At 44.6% G+C, this 20,196-nt stretch overlaps 1 protein-coding gene across 3 annotated transcripts in view; it reads right to left on the reverse strand.

Moving 5' to 3' along the window:
* Positions 1 to 20,196, reverse strand: part of MAP2K6 (mitogen-activated protein kinase kinase 6) — a 97,152-nt gene that overhangs the window by 45,846 nt on the left and 31,110 nt on the right. Inside the window, exon 1 of one of the 3 annotated variants that reach the window (XM_084862381.1) lies at positions 15,214 to 15,234. The exons of 1 other annotated variant lie outside the window; for it this stretch is intronic. The gene's annotated coding sequence lies outside the window, so the exon portion shown is untranslated. Of the gene's footprint in view, positions 1 to 14,958; positions 14,978 to 15,213; positions 15,235 to 20,196 lie in introns of those variants that run through there. One more of the 3 variants, XM_084862377.1, reaches the window with a different exon arrangement.

Below are 20,196 nucleotides of genomic sequence, written 5' to 3' on the forward strand. Positions count from 1 at the left end.
CAAACTCATTAGTCAACAGAGCCAAATATCAATGGTACAACGATTGAAATTTCTTTTGAGAGCCAAATTTTTTAAACTTGAACTTCTTCTAAAACCACTTCTTCAAAATAGACTCGCCCAGGCCGTGGTATTTTGTGGAAGAGCCACACTCAAGGGGCCAAAGAGCCATATGTGGCTCGCGAGCAGCAGTTTGCTGACCACAATTCTAGGAAGTCACCTTGAAACACGTCAACTGATTACTCTTTAAGACTGAGCACACAAAAAGTACATAAATTCCCTTCTGCACCAGGAGAATGTCCCCCCTACCTATGTGATCAGAAATGTTGAGGGAAAGGTATGAATTCAATATGTTCCATGATGTCTTATACACAGTGACCTACAATTTCCCCAAACTGCTTTTAAGGGCTAACCCAAAATACAGGAAGTTAATATATATAATGACTCCTGAATAGATTGATGTTGTAAGATTTTATGTTGCAAGTTTGAATTAGATGGATTTTAATTGCATATTATTGATGGCCATTCTCACAAGTCTTTCTTATTGGATCATGGCATGAAGAGCTGAGGGAGGTGCTCATTCATCTGTATATACCAGTGATCGGCAAACTGTGGCTCACGAGCCACATGCGGCTCTTTGGCCCCTTGAGTTTTTAGCAAAGGCCAGCTAAGGAGTACCCCAATTAAGTTAATAACAATGTACCTACCTATATAGTTCAAGTTTTAAAAAAATTGGCTCTCCAAAGAAATTTCAATCATTGTACTGTTGATACTTGGCTCTGTTGACTAATGAGTTTGCCGACCACTGGTATATACCATTGGATGATTTAAAAGTCTCCATCAGCGTCACATACGGTTAAGCTGGAAAACAAAGAAGAGGCCTAGCGGGAAGGGAACCAAACCAGCGCACTCGTTAGCTGTAAAACCTTGGGAAGCTATTAATCTAAGCCTCATCCTTAAAATGGGAACACTGCTAAGGACCCAGCAAGATTAAGGAACCCAGCAACGAATGCAGCGCCACTGGGTAAATATGGGCTAGGTAAAGGCAAGTGGCCAAGTCGGCTACACTGCTGTTTTTGGCAGCTACTTTGTTATTAACAAGTAGCTGCTCATGAGAATAATAAAAGCAACTAATGTTTATTGAGAATTTATTATATGCAAGGCGCAGTGCTCAGCTTGTCACATAAATCCTCAATGGGATGGTCACTGCAACTGCATGGGGTGAGTATTTATTTCTCCTTCCACGTCCAGAGCTGGCCCAGAGGTGAGCAGGCAGCCTTCCCATATAGGATGATTATATTTAGCCCTACAGTTGCAATTACTCTTCATCACAGGCTATTTGCACTGGCTCGTAGAAGGATGATTGCTGAACTGTGTCGGCAATATTACAGCTGGGAGCCAAGAAAAAAGTCCTGGATTAAATCCCCGAACAGGCTTTCTACTCCGATGTCCAGACTTGCGTAGATAACAGATGCAGGTTAGAAAGCGGCTTCCCGGGAACCATGGTGACGTGAGCTGGGTCTCGCAGGAGAGCCAGACTCGATTGTAAAGCTATATTGCCACGAACGTTTTAACATTTCTGGCCTTCAGTTCCCCGGATGCTAAGATGGAAACATTCCGTCAGTAAACCAGCTACTTTCCTCACGAAATGGTGCTCTGGCCCCAGCCTTACTGACAACATCACAAAGCTTTCTACTGTGAGAGGAGAGGGCTCTGGCTCTGGGGTGTGTTTATAAACTAACACCCCTGCTCTATAGGGGGGTAGATGGGTGGGGGTTCTGATGAAATTGATAAGCCTAGGTCCTACCTGACAGGAATTACTTTAGCAGGAGGTTAATGGTCAAGCGACCGAAAGCTGTGACTGTGGCTTCTGTTTGCAAAACACTGTGTCTCAGTGACACTTTGCTGTGTGTAGTGAGGGCCACCCGCCCCCCCCCCCCAATATCAAAGAAAGGGGCTCTCAGCCCACTAATGGATTCCTTGCTCACCTCATGCTGATGGTAATCTCTACCTGATGCCTCTCCCTTCCTACCAGAGGATTAACCAGCCCCAGACTAGACTAAACACTCAAGGTCACCGAGACACTTAAAGCTGGCTAGCCACCAGAAACCATAACACTCCAAGTAAAATAAATGCCCAAAACCAAATGCATCTCAACAACCATTAGGGGGCTTTGTCTGTGAAGGAAGGACCCGTGTCTCTTACTAAGGACACTATTTTTTCTCCAGGAAACTGCTCCGTCCTCCAAGGCCTAAACAATAAATAAAACGAGGCCTGACACCCAATAGCACTCTCACTGCAGCTAGCAGCGTCACCGGAACGCGAGCCCACTTGTGGTCCTTGGGCCTCCAGCATGATGCCTGGGGAAATGGTTTTAGACACTTGGCTCAACTCCTGTTGCAGCTTCAGTTCATTTTCACATCCAGAAGTTGTCTAGGTAAGAAATGTTCTAGACTTAACTTTAGCATGGGGCTCTCAACTTCCTTCCCTGGGCCTCTTCCTCAAAAAATACACATCCATGAAAATAGAAAAATGCACAGACTTTTCCCAAAAGGTAACTGTGAAAAAAACATAAAGCACATAGTATATTGAAGAAGCAATAAAGATCCAGGGCAACTTTTGGTGTTTGGTTGTTTTTTGTTTGTTTATTTGTTTGTTTGTTTGTTTGTTGCACATTTATGACTGCTTTCTAAAAAGCGACGAGGCATTTGAGCAACAGTCTAGAGGAGAAAAGAAGCAAGTGGGAGAAAGAGGTACAGAGATGGGAGAAGTCGCCGAAATCAGTTTGGCTCAGTGGATAGAGCATCGGCCTGCGGATTGAAGGGTCCCGGGTTCGATTCTGGTGAAGGGCATGTACCTTGGTTGCAGGCACATCCCCAGTAGGGGGTGTGCAGGAGGCAGCTGATCGATGTTTCTCTCTCATCGATGTTTCTAGCTCTCTGTCCCTCTCTCTTCCTCTCGGTAAAAAAATCAATAAAATATATTTTTTTAAAAAGAGAGAGAGAGCCGAAGCCGTTTTGGCTCAGTGGTAGAACGTCGGTCTGCAGACTGAAAGGTCCCAGGTTCGATTCCGGTCAAGGGCATGTACATTGGTTGCAGGCACATCCCCGGTAGGGGGTGTGCAAGAGGCAGCTGGTCGATGTTTCTCTCTCATCAACGTTTCTAGCTCTCTATCTCTCTCCCTTCCTCTCTGTAAAAAATCAATAAAAATATATTTAAATAAATAAATAAATAAAAGAGAGAGAGAGAGAGAGAGAGAGAGAGAGAGAGAGAGAGAGAGGGGAGAAGTGAACAGAAGGGATGGGGCAAGGTCTCAGGAGGCCTCGTGAGATTGACAGCTTAGTGGAGAAAAGAGAGACTCAGGAGAGAAAGGTCTCTCTTTAAGGCAAGAAGAAAAAAGAAGAGCTTCAAGAGTGACAACCCAGAGAAAACTCAATGTGAAGAAAAGCTGAGAGAGGCACTCGTATTGACATATAACAGGGTGTTCTGCCAAGATTTCCCCTGGGACCTGAGGATACATGAAGCCAAGACACATTAGAAACAGGCAGGACAGGAGAGGTCAGCAAAGGAGCGCCTGCAGCGTCAAATGAAATTCTACTCAGTACTCCTGCCGGGCAGAAGCTCCTGAGGAGCTGGCTGATGGTCTATAAAAAGTGTGAGAGAGAAATTCTAATAGGCACCCTCCTATGTAAGCCTGGAAGGTAGGTGGGATCTAGAACGTCCTTATTTCTTTTAAGAACCTCCTCCATTCCAAAGCTGCTCATCGTCAAACGTGGAAACAAATGAGTCAGAAGTGGTTACCAGCTCAAGAATTGCCCATGAGTCCCCAAGATCACATGTTGGCTACTGAAGAGTCTGAATTCTTAATCTCCAGGGCTGCAGACCCCAAGGTCTAAAATAGATCCAGGACATTACCTTCTCCCTCTAATTGGTATTGTAGCAGCTTTATTGAGATATAATTCACATAACGTATCATTCACCAGTTTGAACCATACAATCCTATGTTTTTTTGTGCATTCACAGAGTTGTGCAACCTTCATCACAATCAATTTTATAACATTTTTACTACCCACAAAAAAAAAAAAAAAAATCATACCCCTTAGCATTTAGTCTCCATTTTTCCACCAATACGGTCCTTCTCTCTGGTCCTACATTCTGTCTGTATAGATTTGCCTATTTTTGACACTTCATATAAATGGAATCAGATAATATGTGGGCTTTCATGGCTGGCTCCTTTCACTTAGCACAATGGTTTCAAGGTCCGCCCATGTTGTAGCATGCATCAGTACTTCTTCTTTTCTAATATCAAACAATACTTCATTGTACAGATACATAAATATGTTACCTATTCAGAAAACTAGGTTTAAAAATGGAAGAAAAGGATCAAATGCCATAAAAACCAGCGAATAGTTAATAGCAAATAGTAGAACAGTCTATATGAAGGACTGCAAAGAAGTGGTGCATAAGAGAGCCCTGACATTGTCAGAACCTAGGTTCTTTTTCTGAGTCTGCTGCTCACTAGAAACTTGAAGGCATACATTGCTTAACTTTTCTGGACTGAATTTCTTTGCCTCAAAATTCTGGGCTCAGACAGTTTACAGTCTATACAACTAATTAGAGTCAACATTTTGGGGGGCCAACCAACCATCCGCTAAGTGCTTCACATGCCTTTGAATCTCATAACCACTTTATAAAAATAAACCATTTCCTCAAAAATTTAGGAATATATTTACCATGTGATCCAGCCATTCTGTTTCTGGGTGTATACACAAAACAATTCGAAGCAGGGTATTATGGGCCGAATGGTATTCCCACAGATTTCGTATATTGAAGTCTAATCCACTAGTACTCCAGAATGATTTTGGATACGGGTCTTAAAAGAGGTAATTACGTTAAAATAGAGTCATTATGGTCAGTTCTAATTCAACATGACTGTTGTCCTTATAAGAAGAGAAAATTTGTAAATCTTCAATTTAAGCCATGTCAGTGCATTACCTATTCAAAGGAAGACCCCATGGAGATACAATAAGACAGCCATCTATTCACCAAACAGAGAGTTTTCAGAAGAAACCAAGACCTTAATCTCAGACTTCTAGCCTTCAGAATTGTGAGAAAATAATGTTCTGTTGTTTCAACCACTCAGCCTAGAGTACTTTGTTATAGCAGCCTTAACAAACTAATACCCGGATCTCATATTTGCACATGCATGTTCACAGTAGCTTTATCACAATGGCCAACAAGTAGAAGCAACCCAAATGCCCATTGACAGATAAATAAATAAATAAAATGTGACATATACACACAATGGAATATTATTTAACCTTAAAAAGGAAGGAAATGCTGACACATGCTACAATATGGATGGACCTTGAAGATGTTAGGCTAAGTGTAATAATCCAGGCACACACACAAAAAAAATATTGTAGGACTCAACTTAGATGAGGTCCCTAGAGTAGTTGAATTCATAGAGACAGGAAGGAGAACAGCAACTGGGGTGAGAAGAAAGGGAGAGAAATGGGAGTCATTGTCTAATGCGTCCAGAGATTCAGTTTTGCAAGATGTCCTAGAGATGGATGGTGGTGATGGTAGCACCATGATGTGAATGTGGTTAATACCACTGAACGGTACACATAAAAATGGTCAAGGTGATGTGGTCTGTGTTATATATATATTTTGCCACAATGAAAAAGAAAAACAAGTGAAAAATGAAATATTCTTCTCACTATATGAGTGCAGAAGCTAACATGTTTTCTCAAGTTCCAACAGTCTGTATTTCCATCCAGATCTGAATCCCAAAGCCCACGCTAGATATACAACTTTTCCATCCTAACACTACATTGCTTTTTCTTTTAAATCAAGAATGCACACTAATTTTTATTCTTTTATTTCTATTACTACAGAACTCAGGCGATTTTCAGACGATTTAACTTTCCCAGCAAGCATTTTGTCCATTGAGCTACTTTGGAAAGTATGTTTTCTTCAGAAAAGTTGTTGCCTTACCGAATCTCACCTCCCAGTCTCCATATTCCTGACTTGTACTAGGGCCTCTTATTTCAGGTCCACCACCCCCCCCCAAAAAAAAAAAAAAAAAAAGTAAGAATGAAATGGAATTTTTCCAAAATATTCAAGGGTTATACGTGACGGATGCCAAGATATCCTACTCCTTTAATGCCAAGACTATGTTCTCTAACTTCCATGTATTGCTCCCTCTCCCAATCGTCTCAGTGTTTGAAAGCTGTTGGCCCAGAAGCTGACACTAGTACTGTCCCCGGGGGTGAGCCTGGGCAGAGTCTGTGAGCCAAGCTGCAAACAGGTTGGGGCTGTTGGAAAGAACAGAATGTCCTCTGACAAAGAGGAGGGGTCCAGAGTAGCCACAAGCAACCAGAGGTGTGTCACGTGCTGTGGAGTGAGGGTGAAAGAACGCGAGGGGCCTGAGGGGGGAGGAGCAAAGTCCTAGGACATGAGGCTAAGTTCTGCAGAACTCTCTCCTCTCAAGAACATAGGCCCCCATACATGGCTGCAAATGATTTTTTAAATAGATTTTTTTTATTGGCTTCAGAGAGGAAGGAGAAGGAGAGAGAGATAGAAACATCAATGAGGAGAGAGAATCATGAATCGGCTGCCTCCTGCACGCCCCCTGTGAGGGATGCCCTGACCTGGAATCAAACCGTGATCTCCTGGTTCATGGGTGGATGCTCAACCACTGAGCCACACTGATCAGGCTACAAAGTATTTTTTTAAACTATTTTTTAAAAACTATATTTTTCCTTAAATAGTATAAACAAATAAGAAGACATTCCACCCAGGAATATCAGGTTAACTCTCCAAATCTTTCTGTACTGGAGAAAAGCAAACAGCCGAACTAATCATAATGCAAAGAGATATTCTAGGAAATAAGAGCACATTTCCTGGGCTCAGCTCCCCAGATAGTCTCACAATAAGTAAAAAAAAAAAAAAAAAAAAAAAAAAAAACATTGCATAAGCATCCAAGAAATAGTCTAAATTCGATGGTGGTAGTGAAATCCTGTCGTATTTAATACAGCTGTGCATAAGTAGGCCACGGACTAGGGCTAAGTCCTTTTTTCATATCAAATCAATGGCTGGGGCTATTGTCGCGCCTCTTCCTTTTGCCGAATACAACCTGTTCTAGATTTCCTGGCAGAGGCTGTGATCCCTGGCGACACCATGCTTCCTTCTGAGTATTTATTTACCCGGTCACATTATGTTTCAGTGAACTGAACGTGTGTGCAAGCGCAAGCGGAAGCGCTAACCTAGGGAGATAAGGGAGACACGCATGGTTCACGTGTGTCTAAGCTCGAAATCCTCAGAGAGTCTTTATCCTTGGAGCTTAAGTGGGTAAGGCTTTCCTACCTTCCCCATATCGTCCACCTTGCCCCGCTACTGACTGAGATCACTTGGACAAACAAGACTTTGGCACAGAATCCTCTATGTTCATCCAGTAGATAGAAGAAGTGTGAGCCAAACAGAGGAGGGCAGTGCAGGCTGTGGCACAAGGTGCCCTGGGAAGCAGCAGAAGCAAGGGTGCATGAGGTGTGCTTGGAGGAATGCCTCACCGCCCGTAGATGGCAGCCAGCCTCCTGTTCTCACTCCGGGGCATGGAAGAGCTCAGGTGGCAGGAATGGAGGCTGGGCAAGAGTCCAGCAGGATGGGCTTCCTCGTACCACGCTTACCACTGACCTAGCCATTGCCACTGACAAATGTCCAACCAGTCAGCAGCAGAGATAGATGCCAAGCCCTATAGCACCTGGAGGGCGTCTGCCAGCCCCTGGGTAGAAGGTGATTATAGCACACCACGTCCACCCATAGTGTCCACCCATAGGGGAGGTGGAGCCTGCAATTCCCACTTCCCCTCTCCAAGTATGGGTTTGCCTTCTCTGCATGGAGGCTTCTGCAAGCACACTGTGCCAGGAGGGAAGAGTGCCTGACCTCCCAGCATGGTATGGCACAGGACACTGTTGCAAGCCAAGGGGCTGGTTAGTTCAAAGGAGGTGCAACCATGAGTGTATGGCCAAGGAAGCCATTAATTTGATCACAAACTTAATGGATAAAAACCCGCCAGTTCGACTGTGAAAGACAGGATCAGTTAGGGCAGTGGTCGGCAAACTCATTAGTCAGCAGAGCCAAATAGCAACAGTATAAGGATTGAAATTTCTTTGGAGAGCCAAATTTTTTAAACTTAAACTTCTTCTAACGCCACTTCTTCAAAATAGACTCCCCCAGGCCGTGGTATTTTGTGGAAGGGCCACACTCAAGGGGCCAAAGAGCCGCATGTGGCTCACAAGCCGCAGTTTGCTGACCACCGAGTTAGGGCATTAGCATGCCTTCTCTTCCAGTATCACCTTGATTCATGCCCCGACCCTGACATTTCCACAGAAAACGTGTTTCTGCTCAGTAGTCAGAGGTGTCAAGATCTGGGTACTAGGTGTGTTCATTGGTACTGGGGTGTCCCTTTTTCTTGGCCCTTTCACCAATGAGAGGTAGGAAATATATGGGTGTGCCCAGACATATACATACATATAAATATGTAAACACTCATATGTAAAAATACACATATGTATGCATTGGCACATGAACATACATATACAATCCACATATGGCCAATACCAAGCTATCCCACAGGGTTCTTTTTGCTTTCTCTCGTTTGCAATATAAGATTGTTTGTTCCATTCTACTGTCTATTATTTTAAGAAGGATAAAATTTTACCCAAAGCTCCTCATGTAGAGTTACCCTCCTGTCTTACTGGCCAATAAAGGATCACATACCTATGCCAGAACCCACCTCTGGCACAGGACCATCGCCATTGGCTTCGCCCAGTCACTCTTCCACCATCTCCATGCCCGGGGCTCCGCTCAAGTGCACATTGACATGGAGAAGGGTGAGGTACACAAGGAGAACAGAGCTTCTCTTTTTTTTTCTTAAATAATACATATTTTTAAATTTTTTAATTATTAATTTGAGATAGAAAGAGGAAGGGGGGGGAGAGAGAGAGAGAGAGAGAGAGAGAAAGAGAGAGAGAGAGAGGGAGAGAGGGAGAGAGGGAGAGATCAATTTGTTCCACTTATGTGTGCATTCATTGGTTAATTCTGGTATGTGCTCTGATCAGAGATCAAACCCACAACCTTGGTGTATCAGGACGGGACACTAACCAACTGAGGTAGCTGGCCAGGGCAGAGAATAGGGTTTATAATAGAGAGAAGGTAGGGGAGCATGGAGCTTGCACATCATGGAGTCAACCCGCTATGTCTACTACATGAATCTACAATCCACAGAGCCTACTGGACAACACAACTCCTCTGAAATGACATGCAAAGTTTTCTTTGTGTATGCACATGCACACTTTTCTGGGAACAGGATCCACCGTCCTCATCCTTTCTCAGAGGGCCCAGGACAAGTTCAGAACCATTCTCTTCATTTCAAACTAGCTCGGGAGGTTTCTAGGAACTTAAACCCCCATTCAGAAAATGCGAGCATTTCCCCAATCCCCTTTATTACTCCCCGGGCGGGAGTCAGAAAACCAAAGCGCCTGGCCTTTGTCGAGACACAGACGTTTGTCTCAATTTGAGTCCCTCGTCAGCTCGGTCCTGGAGACTGACTGCTGGGGCTTCTGGGGCAATTAAGGGCACTAAATCCTCCGCGCATTAGACACGCTGCCTTTCAACTCATTCTTCTAAAGGACAAGGGGACGGAGCGGGAGTCCCCAGAGGAATGAAGGGAGCAGACGTGCAAACTGTCATAAAGAAGAAGCAAATCCGTGGCTTGGGGGCCAGAGAGCAAATGTCAAGGCAGCTTGTCAGTTGCAATGTGTTCTCGGGATGGCATCCCATCAGCCCCCGAGGCAGAGGGCAGAGTCCCAGAAATCTTGCCACCACGTGTGACAGCTGCGGCCACAGAAAGCGATCAACGCAACCAGGGCTTTCATGGGCTAGGGCTCCTTCCACAGTGTCGTGTCTCTATCTGCAATGGCTGGGTACAAAGGCGCTACTGCAGGCATGGTGCCAGGTAGGAAGGGGGAGAGGGGCATCAAAAGGCATGTGCCCTTGGGTGTGGCTCTCACATTCTTGCCAGGCAGACAACTGCTGTGCAGACAGAGATGACATCACCACGGGATTCTAGATTGCTCTTAGCCACCTCGGTCACAGGGTGACCCTCTAAAGCGATCATCGCAAATGGGAGGCTTTTGAAAGAGGACACTTCATGATTAAACCAAGATGAGATTTGTGCAGAGGGCCAGTCCCAGCAAACCAGATGGCTGGCAGCCTCCTCGGTCAGCACTTCATAAGATTCTGCTCTGGTCTCTGTCATCCACCCAACACGTTGTATGCGCCTTACACCGGGCTGAGCAGCACAGAGAGCATGAAAAAATAATTAAAAGGCCGTAGCATACCATAGCATGTATTCCTTGCCCATAGAATCATCTCTCTTTGCTCTAACACTCCCCCAGCTGCCTTGAGCAGCAGCTCCCTCGGCAGCCTTGAAATCCAAATGAGCTGACGTTCACTCTGAGCTGAGCAGTGGAGGTTCTGCATGGCTGGGTTTCTAAGTCTTTGATTCAGAATATATCCAAGTGACTCACTGGACTATTTTGGTCTTGGGAATTAGGCTGCATTCAGAAAGTCCCGCTGCCATCTCACGTTCCAGGGCAGACGGAAGCCTTCCTCGGAAACCTCTGGAACATCTGCCTGAGTTTGGGGAGTCAACCGGATCGAATCGAGCACACCTTAAATAAACCTCTTGAACGCTGATGACATTTTCCCATTTTAAGTCACCCCCAAATCCTCTCCTAGGTCAATAATCATTTATGTGCATTCACCTCCATTCTCTTGGCTATAAAAAGCATTTCAAATCAAGGACCCCTAGTTTCAGCCTGGCCAGTGTCGCTCAATGGTTGAGCGTTGACCCATGAACCAGGAAGTCACAGTTTGATTCCTGGTTGGGGCACATGTCTGGGTTTTGGGCTTGATCCCCAGTGTGGGATGTGTGGGAGGCAGCCAATCAAAGATTCTCTCTTCTCATTAATGTTTCTATCTCTCTCTCCCTTTCCCTCCTTTCTCTGAAACCAATAAAAACATATTAAAACAGGAAGAAAGAAAAGAAAGAACTTCTGGTTTCTTGCTGTCTTCATCACTGGCCCAAATTAAGAATTAAAATTAAATATAAAAACTTTTATACTCCTGATTCATTAGGAATGCAAAGGTTTCTACTGCAGCCATGATGCTGGGTGGGAAGGGGGAGAGGCATGAAAAAGCATGTGCCTTTGGGTGTGGCTCTTACATTTTTTCCAATATTAATAATAATTTTTGCCAGTAATAATAAATTACTTTCAAAAGCAAATATTACAGATTTCCTGAATTCAAAAGTAGAAAATGTTTATTATAAAATCTAGAAACAGAAAAAGTATAAAAAATAAATTGAAGTTAGCCAAATTCCCACCACCAGGCAAAACCATTTGTTAATATTTTGGTGCACTTCTTTGCCATCATTTTTTTTACACATATTTATAAATGTATATATTTGCATAGCTACCGAAAAGTCTTATAAAATTAAAACCATACTATATGTATATATTTTTTAGAATTTTAAAAAGTATTTCTATTGATTTTTAGAGAGAGAGGAAGGGAGAGGAATAAAGAGAGAAACATCTATGGGAGAGTAGAACATCAATCACTGCCTCTTATACACCCCTTACTGGGGATCAAACCAGCAACCCGGGCATATGCCCTAACCAGGAATTTAACTATCAACTTATGGGTGCACTGGATGCCACCCAATCAACTGAGCCACACTGGTCAGGGCCTGTATGTACGTAGCATTTTCAAAATGCTTTCAACCTTTAGCACTTTATGGTGAATATATTCTGCAGGCATCAACCATATTTTTGTCAACTTCTTTTTCAGGTGTAAAATGTTCCATTCTAAGCACTACAAGTAGTGGTTGTGAAAATGTATATTTATTCATAATTGTTAAGTGACCACTTGCATAGCTAGCATGCTTTTCAGTGGCATGAAATATGCCTGCCTCCTTAAAAAAGACAAGTCGAAGGACAATGTGCTAAGTCACTCGGCTTTACAGAACTTGGAATCAATCCACTTAGAACAGCCCAAGACCTCTGAAATGCATCAAGAGATCAGAGCAGGGCTGTCTCAGACTAACGGCTGATCAGAGAACAGAAGGACATGCTCTGAAGGTGAAGGGGGGAGATTTGCTAGGTACTACGGCGTCTAGAGAAACCACTTAAAACTCATCTGAAACAATTTTTAGCTTTCTACAGGCTTTGCACTGTGTTAAGTAATGGTGACACCAAGATGACTAAGCCATAATCTTTTCTCTGAAGGACGTCCCAGCCGACAGGGCGATACAGATGCAACACTGACACGTGGGATGTTTGAACCTGCTGAGATGAGGAGATTGCTTGGATGGTTTAGGTGACCCCAATCTAATCATATGACTCCTTAAAAGTGGAGAGGAGGATAGAGGGTCAAAATTGCAAGAGATCAACCCTCCATCCAGTTGTTCATAGCTGCCACTCTTAGCTTCCTCCTGTGGTTTTCCCCTCGTGTCTAACCCAATAGATCACATTGACTTTATCTCTGCAATTATTTTAAATCTGCCCAACTCTCTCCATCTCTCTTGCTGATGCCTTAACCTACAGTGTAGACTATACATCTCTTACCCGGACTTCCACAACAACCTCCTACTTGGTCTCCACACCTTCTCCTTCTTCTTCCTCTGACCCACACACCACAAAGTAAGAGTAATAGTGAAATGTAAATTTGAGAAAACTACTCTTGTGTTTAAAGTTCCCACTGAACCTGGAGTAAAATGCACTCCTTACTACAGCCCACAAGGCCCTGTGTGATGTGATGCGGCCCATTTCGTTGATCCTACCATGAATCTCTCTCTTTGATGGCCTGTGCATGAGCCATTCTCTCCTGGTTTTCAGTGCTTGGAGCCCACCCAGCTTTTACACATCTCAGAGTCTTCACACACTGTCTTTTCTGTCTGGAACATTTATGTCTCAACCTCTTTCCATTCTAGGTCCTTCTCGCTCTTTTTATCCTCCATCCCAAATCCTTGTTTCTTTCCTCTTCTTTTTTTTTTTTTTTTTAATATATTTATTGATTGATTTCAGAGAAAAAGGGAGAGGGATAGAGAGATAGAAACATCAATGATGAGAGAGAAAGAATCATTGATCGGCTGCCTCCTGCATGCCCCCCATTGGGGATCAAGCCCAAAACCTAGGCATGTGCCCTTGGCTGGAATCAAACCTAGGACCCCTCAGTCTGCAGGCCAATGCTCTATCCACTGAGCAAACCCGGCTAGGGCTGTTTCTTTCTTCTTGATAACGTTTATAAACACCTTAGTTATGTGCCTGTATACCTGGCTTTGTTGGTCTTCAGCACTAGAACATAAGTGAGAGCAGGAACAGTGATTAATCTGCTGTCCTACACTCAGCCCTGTGAAGAGCATGACTGACCCAGAAATGGTTGCTGAATTACTTACTTCTTTAGTCATTCTGATGGCAGAAAGAGTGGATTGAGATGGGGGAACAAGCCTGAAGGCAGGAACACGGACTGAGAGATTGCTGCAGAGTTCCAAAGAGAGAAGAAAGAAGCCTGGACTTGATCGGTAACAGAAAAGATGGAGAAGAGGAAAACTGAACTACACCTTAGAAGGAATGGCAGGTTCCAACTGAGAACTAGAACAAGAGAGAAGCAGCCAGGGGGGACAGGAAGGGGTGCATTTGGGTTGAATGGAGTGAAGTTGAGGTACTGTCCAGGTAGAAAGAAATAGGGTTAGACAGGCAATCATGATTTGAGAGTCATGGTTATCTACAGATTTACAGATTAGCATTTTTTTTTTTTTTATAGTAGAGTATTTCCAGGATTTTCCCAGTTGTCTCATCAAAAACCACCCAAGTCTAAAACCACTGTTTAACAGTCAATCTAGCAGCAGTGAAAATGGAAAGGGACTCCGTCCAGAGCCTTCCTCTAGAAGAATCGATCAATGCACAATGAAAGGAAACTCACCACAATAGCATTTCCTCCCACCTCTTCCCCCCTTGATCATCTCAAACCTTTCTGGCTGCAGATGGCCCACTTCCTAACTAACCCACGTCAGCCCCTGAGCAGCAAATGGCCATGGTGCCTGCAGAGCAGACCAATCAGATAATCTTAAGTAGCAGACACAACACCAGCTCAGGATTTCTCCGAGAAATCCTCATATATGGTAACTCTTCCTTTCCTTACTCCCATCTCCTTTGCTTTATGGAGACCTCTTTATCCCTGTGTGGTATTCAGAAAGATATAACCGGCTGAGGAATACCCAACTTCAAGTGTAACACTGACCAGAAGGATAGAGTGGGCTCCAGCCAGCTGGCCAGTGCATGAGTCATCCTGACTCTAACCATGATCTGGGTAAATATTGGGATGCACTTCTCTGCTTTGTTAGTATTACCATGAACAGATTCCATGGCAGAATAGACCTCAACAGGCAAAGGCTGTATCCAAAGTTCCGTTGTTATGCTAATTATTTAAAACTCTGAATATATTTTGATAGCTACACAATATTGCAATAGAGAGTTTCCTATATCCTGCCCAGCAAACACCCATTGAGTTGATACTGTAAGCAAATCATACATCTTCAAAGCTGGAAGAAGGCCTTCCCTAAGAGGAAGTCATATTGCTCTTTACAGAGGAGGAAATAGAGACTGTGCTGGTCGATGAGTCCTGTGAACAAACCTTTAAATCATGCACCAAGTATGACCTGTTTCTATGAGCAAAGGCGGGGCAGGGTGGGGAAGGGGAGGGGGAACACCCATGGCATGCAGACGGAAAGAGGGCGAAGCTGTTATAGTTCAGGGTGGTTACAAACTTCACATAGGCAAGAGTTTACCCCAGGCCATCAAAGCAATAATGGGTAGAACTGGGACTTGAACCTACACTTCTTTGTAGACTTCTTTGTAGAATTCACTGTCAGAGGCCACCTTGGTCTTGACCCCCGGGGGAGAGAAGTAGAGGGCTCCATAGAAACCCAGCTGCCCTCAATAGCACTCTGTGTTCTCGGGTCATTTTATGGAAGGACAGCATGTTCTGGAAGCCACAGCGACCAGCCAAGCATTTTTTCCCCCTGCTGGAATGTACTTGCCACACCAATCAGCTGACCAGAGTCCAGGCCCGGCTGCAGGAGGTGCTAACCTGCTCCCTGCTGACCGGGGAGGCGGCGCTCCAGGTTCCTCCTGCCTGGGTTCCCCTTGCTCCGGGCAGAGCCTGCAGGGAGAGGAGGCCTCTACGGGCCCAGGGCTGGGACAGAAAGCAGGAAGGCCCGAGAAGGAAAATCCAGCATTCTGTTTGCACGTTCCAATCCCAAATGTGTGTGATTCATTCCAAATGCAAACTGAAAACCTCACTAATTTCGCCTTCCTTTCCAAACTGTCTCCTTTCAAGTTTTTACACATAAATTCTGCCTAGCACTGACATCGTGTTTTCTGCAAAAGAAAGCAATCTGACTGCCAACCATGGCGGAAAAGTTATGAAAAGTGGTACACAGCTGTTGTTGGATTTTCTTTTCTTTTCTTTTCTTTTTTTTGTAATGGGACTGATGATTAAAACGAAATCATGCTGCCCGGGGCTCCTTCCTGGCTCCTATGAAGCTGGAGAAGTCGGTGACGGTTTCTCTTCCCCTCGGTATCAGTGTGAGCCTGGGGCAGAGGATGCACAGGCCTCAGATGACCTCGGCTGGGCAGAGGGTGCCTGGGGGATGCTAAATGGCAGCTCCCTGGGAGGTAGCCCCAGAAGGAAGCGGAGCCCCACCGCTTTCTCAGCAGCCTGCTTTCTCCAACCAGCTCTCCTCAGAACAAAAACGACCCTGTCGGGTACTGTAAACAGTCAGAAAAACATGCCTCTAGACAAAGCCAGGCTATTCAGCGGGGCCCCAAGCTGCCTCTTCCACCCCTCGGGCGCACTGACCCCACAGCTCATGCAGAGGCGGCTGTAAAAATGGGAAGAAAAGAAATGTCTGCGGAAGGAGGAAGGCGTTCCCTTATGCTTCCCATTGCATGGCCACCACCTGCTGCTGGCCGGGCCAGCAGTACAGGTAAGAGGGCTAGAAGCCATGTCCCATACTGGCCTGGGAGGGGGAGGGACACACGTGACTGCAGGAAGAGTGTCACCCAGAGGGGAAATGACAAGGGAAATCAGAGAGCTGTCTCCCTATCGTTTCAAGAGCTGTCACGTGGAAAGGCGAGCAATGTACTCTGAGTTACTCCTGGAGGGGAAGCAATAAGGGGACATGAGTTAGTCACCATAAAAAGGACTTTGTCACAGCCTATGGGAAAGAGCAGTGAGCATTTTAAATCTGCACCACCCAGCCCTAACCGGTTTGGCTCAGTGGATAGAGCTTGGGTCTGCGGACTAAAGGGTCCCAGGTTCGGTTCTGGTCAAGGGCATGTACCTTGGTTGCGGGCACATCCCCAGTCGGGGGTGTTCAGGAGGCAACTGATCAATGTTTCTCTCTCATTGATGTTTATTACTCTCTCCCTCTCCCTTCCTCTCTGTAAAAAAATCAATAAAATATACTTTTAAAAAATAAATCTGTACCACACAGGTTTTCAAAGCAACTCTTCCTTTATCCTCCCCTTCATCAGAAGTTCCCCAGACCTTGCCCCGGTTGGCATGGTTGAGTGGTTGAGTGTCCACCTGTGAACGGATTGCAGGCTCAATCCCCAGCGTGAGGCATGCAGGAGGCAGCCTATCAATGATTCCCTGTCATTGCTGATGTCTCTCTCTCTCCCCCTTCCTTCATCTCTAAAATCAATAAAAATATGTTAATTTTTTTAAAAAAAAGTTGCCCAGACCTAAGAATCTGTCTTTGGCCTCTTCTCTCCCTGTGCCTCTCACCTGTGTGACTGTCAAGGTTTCTATGACCCCAGACAACCTTTCAATACCAAACTCAACTAGACTTTGCACTGGGCTTCCTACGGATCCTCCCATCCTTCAGGGCCCCATATTTCTCCAAGCCACGGGCCACTGAGCTGTCACCAATGCACAGTCCTGCTCTTTTCTACATTAACATCCAGACTTGTGCCCCCTCCCTCCCCAGCCTCCTCTGTCCACACGCCTCAGGATCCGCACCTGCACCAGGAAAGCTCACATCTCTCGGCCCTGGATCTGCTAGGGGACCCAGTGGCTGAAACACTGCTGCAGCGGGACACCTGCTCACCTCTCCAGGTTGAGTCTCGACCTGCTTTCCATTCACCCTGTCTTCATCGCTCCCTCCCAGTCCATGGACCCTCACCTTCCCGGCATGTTTAGCAAATTGTTTTATTTGATAACAACACTGTCCTGTGCTAAACCCTTAGCGTCTTAAAGGCAAGGAGCTGAGTCTGTTTCATTGTTCTCTCCTCAGAGCCTAATGTACTGTCTGGAATGTGTTTGCTGAGTGTGTAAAAAAGAGAAAGAAAGAAGGAAAAAAGGTAGAAGAAATGGGATATGGAAGGAAGGAAGATAGGAAACCAAGAAGGAAGGGAAGGAGGAAGGAAAAGAGAGGAGAGGAGAGGAGAGGAGAGGAGAGGAGAGGAGAGGAGAGGAGAGGAGAGGAGAGGAGAGGAGAGGAGAGGAGAGGAGAGGAGAGGAGAGGAGGGATGGAGGAAGGTCTGTTTTGGGGGGAAGAATGCCCTGCATTTGTTGCACTCTTATTCTATTTCCTTTCCATTTGAGTACTTCCGCTTCTTCTGGATTTTAAAGATTTCGTTTGCAGGTCCTCAAAGGGAAGATAATGCCTGGCTTAGCTACCCTGAATAGGGGTGCATTCCATGAAATAAGGCAAGAGTCTAGTCAGAATCAACACATCACAAGAATCACAGGGGCAATTATTTATCTGAAGAAATTTGGTAATTAAGTGAATTAGGAACTAAAATAACTAGCTTCATGCTAAAAAAAAAAAAAAAAAAAAAAAAAAAATTGCAATAAACCTGAATTTGTGAAACATGTTTTTAAGCATAAAAGTCTTCAGTGACTGACTACTTTCCTACCCTGGGGATTGGCAAGCAAAGGAAGGGTAAGATCCAATTCTCCTTGGCTTGGAGGCTGAGAGTCATGCTCAACTGTGCGCACCAGCAAAAAAGTCAGATCCGTGATACATGAGTTTTATAAGGTTGCCAACCTCTAAGAGGTTTGCTTTAATGCACTCAAAAAGGTCGCTGAAAATGGAAATAAAGAAGGCCCTGGTGACTTTTGCAAGAAGAGATTGGGTGGCAAAGTGGGGAGAGAAGCCAGACTGTAGACACCCAGAGATGAGTGGGCAGCGGGAAGATGCAGGACAGACACAGTGGCAACACACTTGAAACCTGAAGGGAGCAACACACGCACAGAAGTGGGAACATTCTAGAAAGGCAACAGCTGTACACAAAACGGCTTTTTTTTTTTTTTTTCTGAATCTTGGTGAGACTGTGCATTTTTTAATGCACGTACTCCAATAATGGGGTGAAAGCCAGGTGGGAATCTGGGGGCAGCAGGAGAATGACAGTGCTATTAACTCAACACAGAAACTCAACAGAGTTGACACCACTGTGAGGTTGGGCCACCTAAGTCCAAAGTTTTGGAGGAAAATAGACATAACTGTTGATTTAAGATTTGACGTAGTACGTGGTTCTCAGACTTCAGGGTCATATAAATGTCCTGGGATATTTATTTAATAGACTGTGGTCCTACCCCCTGGGATTCTGATTCAGTAGTAGGTCTAGAGCAGGTCCTATGCATGTGCCTGTTGAAAATGAGGGGAAGTAGGGAGGGAGAGGGAGGGGGGAAAAGAAGGAAGGAAATTAATTATAACTTTTTTTTTAGAAGGAGCCCTTGTATTCCAGTATAAAAGTGTTATAGGTAGTAATAGGACTACAATATGAGACCAGCTAAGATCAGTAATTCTCCAACTTTATAATGTGCATACAATTCCTCTGGGGCTTGATAATTTTCTGTGGTTGGTGGCTGTCATATGCATTGCACAATATTTAGTAATATATCTGATATTTAGTGATATATCGACCTCTCCCCACTAGATGCTGGTAGCAACCCCACAACTTTTGACAACCAAAATATGTCCTTAGACATTGCCTGATATACTCCAGGGAGTAGCAGCTCTCCTCGGGGAGACTCACTGAGTTAGAAGAGTATTCAAGGGCAAAAGAAGGTGCCTCTGACTTTGCAGGGATCAATCCTATTGAATTTTCATACTGAAGAAACCCAATGACGACATATCTTTCACTTCTATCGTTTTCTACTTGGTTCATTCTGACTTCTATTGACACAATTCTGTATACGAAAAGGGAAAGGCATGGGAAAGGAGAAGAATGTAATCTAATAAAGTAAAAAAGAAAAACAGGAGTTGAAGCTAAGATAGAAGGCAAAGGACTGGAAGCTACTGATGTTATAATGATGTAATGTCATCAAATCTCTCCTTCTGAAAACTGTGAATAAAGCACTGGGGTTGTGGAAGGGACAGTAATACTAAACGTCCCATTTGTTCCCCCATATTTCCCAGCCCTCCTTGCTCTTGGAGTAACCCATGTGATCACTCTGGCCAGTGAAATATGTCACCTGCAGCCTGAGGCAGCGAGAAGCTCAGAGCTGTTCTACAACCTGTCTTTGTCACACAGACTGAGAAGGCCATGGGCGCCTGATGATGCAACCACACAATGGCGGAACCTCTATCAAGTTGGGTCACTGAGTCACTGAGTGGGGTAGGTTTCCCTGCTGATTCATTTGGGACATCAAATGAATCAACAGGGAAATGTAGCAAGCCACTGAGATTTGTGGGGTAGGTGTATTAATCCAGTCTAACCTAACATAGTGAGAATAGTAACCCCACCTCAATGAAAGGACAACTAAAGGCCTCAGAATTTATACCACAATTTTCCTTCATCAAATTATCCCTTGCCAACTTACTTTAAATTTGTATAAATGGACAAGAGAAGGAACGTTGTTGATCAGCTAATGCCTCGCACACACACCTAGATCTAGTAGTGGTTTCTACATTTTCGCAGGGTTCAGAAAAGAAAAAAAGAACATGGACCAGAGAACACATGTGGCCCACCAAGCCCAAAATATTGGCCATCAGATTTTTAAAGAAGTTTGCTAGCCCCTAGTGTATGCCAACCACAGTAACCCCTGAATAGGTTTCAGGGT

Source organism: Pipistrellus hanaki (assembly GCF_964339955.1).
Source record: "Pipistrellus hanaki genome assembly, chromosome: 16".
NCBI classification, from domain to species: Eukaryota; Metazoa; Chordata; class Mammalia; order Chiroptera; family Vespertilionidae; genus Pipistrellus; species Pipistrellus hanaki.